This window comes from Berghia stephanieae, chromosome 8 (assembly GCF_034508935.2).
Source record: "Berghia stephanieae isolate SIO BIC M18660-M18661 chromosome 8, UCSD_Bste_1.3, whole genome shotgun sequence".
Taxonomy (NCBI): Eukaryota; Metazoa; Mollusca; class Gastropoda; order Nudibranchia; family Aeolidiidae; genus Berghia; species Berghia stephanieae.
In genome coordinates, this window is record NC_088367.1 from 46,117,171 (window position 1) to 46,122,143 (window position 4,973).

A 4,973-nucleotide genomic window follows, 5' to 3' on the forward strand; every position below is an offset into this window, starting at 1 on the left:
AGGGACAGAAGTAAACCAATTATGACTGGTTCAACAAGGGCACAGAAGTAAACAAATGATGACTGGTTCCACTAAGGGACAGAAGTAAACCAATTATGGCTGGTTCAACAAGGGCACAGAAGTAAACAAATGATGACTGGTTCCACTAAGGGACAGAAGTAAACCAATTATGACTGGTTCAACAAGGGCACAGAAGTAAACAAATGATGACTGGTTCCACTAAGGGACAGAAGTAAACCAATTATGGCTGGTTCAACAAGGACACAGAAGTAAACCAATGATGACTTGTTCAACTAGAACACAGAATAAAACCAATGATAGCTGGTTCAACTGGGGAACAGACGTAAATCAATGATGACTGGTTCAACTAGGGTACAGAAGTAAACCAATGATGACTGGTTCAACTAGCATATAGAAGTTGGTTGCAAGAAAACAATAAACATGTGTTCAGGGTGAAAATAGCCCAATTATCCCATCCAGACAAAAGAAGGGGATCTCTAATGTACACGTTCAACTCAAATTCATAAAAAAATTATATTGAAAACAAAATATATTACAGTCGATAACAGAGAGATGTGGGGGGAGCTTCCTCAAATTTTTAAAATTAATTTTATACATCTGACTATTGCCCTCTCCTCAAAGGACTCAAGTGAGGCAAAAACCAAATACACGAACCACAAAACAAAGCTATAAAGAAATCTAGAAAACGAATTCCAGTAAATGATTGAATGTGTTTAATATCTGATTAAGTTCTCTGATCGGTGACTGAAATAGTATTCAAAGGGCCCACACATAAGTTACTTGATTCTCTGTGTTGTTGTTTGTTGTTTTCTATAAGTTGTCATTTTGCGATTTTTTTTTTACAATGTTGTTGCCATATATTTGTATATACTCTAAATATACTACTATAATAAAAAATGTTCTCTCACATATAACCACTTAACTCTTCTGAGTCTGCCCTACTTAAATACCCACAACATTTTCACCAACTCATAATAATAATCATTGCAAAATTTCCTGGATACAACAATAACAAGGTACGTACATGTCTTTTCTCCCCCCCCCCCCCCCCCCCCCCCCCCCGCCTTACTTTTGAAATCGACACAACTTCAAAGAATCGATCACCTTTCACCAAACTCTTCGGCCTCCGGAATAATGTAGTCAGAACAGTTCTGTGGAAAACTAAGTATATTGTTTTCCTTTTTTCAAACCCCACCATACAATACATCCCACCCAATCCCAAATATAGATAAATAATATAAACAGTCCCCCTCCGCCATCACCCTGATACTAATGGAATCGGAAAGGAATACCAACGTAAACGACATAGACCATGCCAAGAAAAACTGGAAGGAAAAATGAAAAGTATCACTGTTTTTAATTCTATTTTCCTTATAGCATAACTATAGCTAGAGTAGAGAACACAGACCCGATTAAGGCCTTAAATGGTTTCGTGGCAATTTAAAACATTTAATAATTCTCATAATTACATACAAAATAACAACCGTCCCCTAATCAAAAATTTCCACTGTTACTAAACCCAACTAAATGATACCAACAAGCAAACAAGGAAAGGACGTGGCACATGTGAGTGTAAATATGATAGAAATAAATAAAATAAACAAATAAATCGAAGAGCTTCCTATGCGGCCTTGGCGAACTAGGCGCAACGGTACTGTAAGAAAGTTAGGTAACAGCAAATGGGTTTAATGAGTTCACGGTGCTTGTTTATCAGTTAAACTTGGTCATTATATTGAGTACTAGAAAATATTTTCTTTCGGCGTACGGTTTATTTGGGCGTGCCACCTTTGATTATTTGGGCGTAAAAACTGACCTTTGGAAAGGAATTGTGGGAACATTTTAGAGTGTTTTTCATTCTACTCTACATTCGATTCTCCATTCTATTTCACTATGAGCTGCACTTTCCTACTACAAGCTGCAAGCTCTAACATCCTACTTAGAATCTATAGTTTACGGACTTAGAAATACTCCACGTACATTGAAAATTGTTATATAGGCAAAATGACTTTGTAATTGGACTGGTTTTACGGATTTGAAATTTATGAAACTGATTGAATTATGACCGTGCTATTTGATTTGGATTTGGAATTTATCACAACAAATAAACCAGTAAGAAATGAAACTTGGAATCTGGATTTGTATTTTAATGTCTTGATGTTGTACATTCAATTATCATAATTGGCCCTTGAACTCTTTAGTCATTATTACTATCTACAACACAATGCAAAGGATTATCAATTCCATCTACCAAAAGGCACTATGCGATCATAAGCCATTACACATGTGTACAACTACGGCACAATACAGTGAAACGGTGGCGCGGGAAAATGCGTATGCGTGCAACATACCGAGGGGGTCTGGTCCCAACCCACCCGCCAGTAGCGCGTTCGAAACAGCTGTGATGCGGCGTCTAGATTGTGCAACCCCACGATTGCGGCGGAGATCAGTCGAGGCCGACTCGTAAATTATCAACAATTGCAATAGTAATGAAATATAAATAATAATAATAAAATAATAATATAATAATAATAATAATATAATAATAAATAATAATAATAATAATAATAATATAATAATAATAATAATAATAATAATGATAATAATAATAATAATAATAATAATAATAATAATAATAAATAATAAAAATATAATAATAATAATAATAATAATAATATAATAATAATAATAATAATGATAATAATAATATAATTTATTTTTTTAATCTTCTGAGTTGAGTGATTCCACAATATTACTCTGGTGTCCCGTCAAAATCACAACATTGGCTACGAGGATTTTTCACCTTTATCCTGCGCATCTGCCTATCTGAGCGTTTCGTTACGTCAGTCGGAAAGTCAACATACCACGGACGGAAAACCGGGACAAGTGCCTTTTCGGCCTGCAGTGTGTCAGCATGTGGTAAGACGCCCTCTTCGTGGACAGTCGCCGATCACGTGGTAATAAGCCTTCCCGACATTTTTTTCCGCCACAAATCGTGGACACTGAGGTCAACTGTTACGTCACGAAAATTAACAAAACGATACCTCTTCATACAACTAAGCAGTCGGAAGATTGGGTGAGTAATTATACTTTTTTTCGTCAATAATTTACTACCCTTTGCTCGCGTTGCATCTTCGTACCTTATTATACATAATATAGTCGTGTCAGCACTACTGTCATCATGTCAAATGAAGAGCTCGTCGCCATATTACAACAACAGATTGAACAACAAAATGAGCAAATGTTGCAACAACAAGATAGAGCAAATGAAGCAAGTCGTTGAACGACAAGAAAAGCAGATGGAAATGTTCATGAAACTTATAACCGGTAGCAATACATGGTTACCAAAACCTTCTGAGCTTTGTCCCATTCGACCCTGCCTTAGAAATATGGAGTGACTAATATCAAGGTTTTAATACATTTTCAACTGCTCACTAAGTACCTGATGAGAAGAAAGCAGAAGTTTCCCTTGTTAACGAATTGCTTTTTTTACGAAATACTGACTAGCATGGCGAGTCAAGAAATTCCAGCTAAGGCGATAACCGCACTCAGTTTGCAGAAATTGAAAAAAAAATATATAAGGGAGCAGCTCTCGACTATTCGTTGTCAGAGAAAATTATACATTTTGGACGGGCCTCCAGAGGAAACCAGGTGAAACTATTCAGGAATAGGCAGCTAGAATTGCCCTAGAATGCGATTTCTCATCCCCTAGATGAAGAAATGGGCGCCACAACAGACAAAACAGCAAATTCATAACAGCCATTTGTCGCTTCTGTCAGAAAACTGGACACATCGAGAGAGCCTGTAGATGTAAAACGAGAATGTCGATTCCGCCTAACGTCAAGACGATTTGTCGCATGTCACGGGTCAATTAAGTTCAATGGCACCGCTTAAGTTAACTACGACTGTATCCAACCATGGAATTGTTTTCTAAACAGATACATGGACATGTGACAATTTCATTTCAACTAGGAAATGGGAGAGGATTGGCAAACCAACACTCTCTAATGCCAACATTAATTATCAATGTGCATCCAACCTGGGACTCCTCGTCATGGGAACTGTTTTCTTGTCTGTGTCTGTGAACGAAACGTGCCGCGAAATAAACTTTGTTATCACCACTATGTCGTTACGCTTATTAGGACGTTCTGCCATACACATGTCTCGGTCGATCAACTATTTCAAACGAAAAAAAAGGATTCTGTTCGTAGTAAGCCTGCAACAGACAGTCGCATCTTCAAAAGGCATGTAAACAAAATGTAAAGAATTTCCCGATGTCTTCAAACCAGAACTCGGTAAATTGAAAGATTTTGAACCTGACATTAAATTCAAAGCCGATTTGACGTCTGTGTTTCACAAGCCTCGTTCCGTCCCATATGCGATTCAGGACGACCTCAACAGGAGCTCGGATGCCGGTATTGCAAAGGGTATTTGGAAACCTACATCTTTCAACGAATTTGGAACACCGATTGTGCCAATAAAATAGAAGACAACCAGTGGTGAGAGACCGAAAATTGGAGTATGCGGAGACTACTCTTTTACAGTTAATCCGCAATTGAAAACTCACAGATATCCGATACCGTTACCCGAGGATCTCATGCGCAAATTGGGAGGAGGCTATGGATTTTCCTAAATCGACCTAACCGAGGCTTACACACGAATCCCTTTGTCACTAAAATCGCAAGAACGCCTCTAACTCAGCACGCATAAAAGTGTTCTTATTAAAATAAGACTATCTTTTGGCATCAATTCAGCTCCGGGATATTTTCAAATAATAATGGATCAACTGACTCAGGATCTTCCAGGTGTTGAAGACTATATCGACGATATTGCCTGAAGCCGGTGATCGTAAAATACTAAACAAAAGAGTGAAAATGGAGAGGCTTTGTATGGGAACAAAACAGACAATGGACGTTTCGGGTACAAACCCTTCGTCAAGTATTTTAAAATAATTA

General features: G+C 37.5%; 1 long non-coding RNA gene across 1 annotated transcript in view; it reads right to left on the bottom strand.

Annotated features, from left to right (window-relative positions):
* The window catches only part of LOC144977866 (uncharacterized), a 137,501-nt gene that overhangs the window by 2,755 nt on the left and 129,773 nt on the right, over positions 1 to 4,973 (bottom strand). The gene's annotated exons all lie outside the window — the stretch shown is intronic.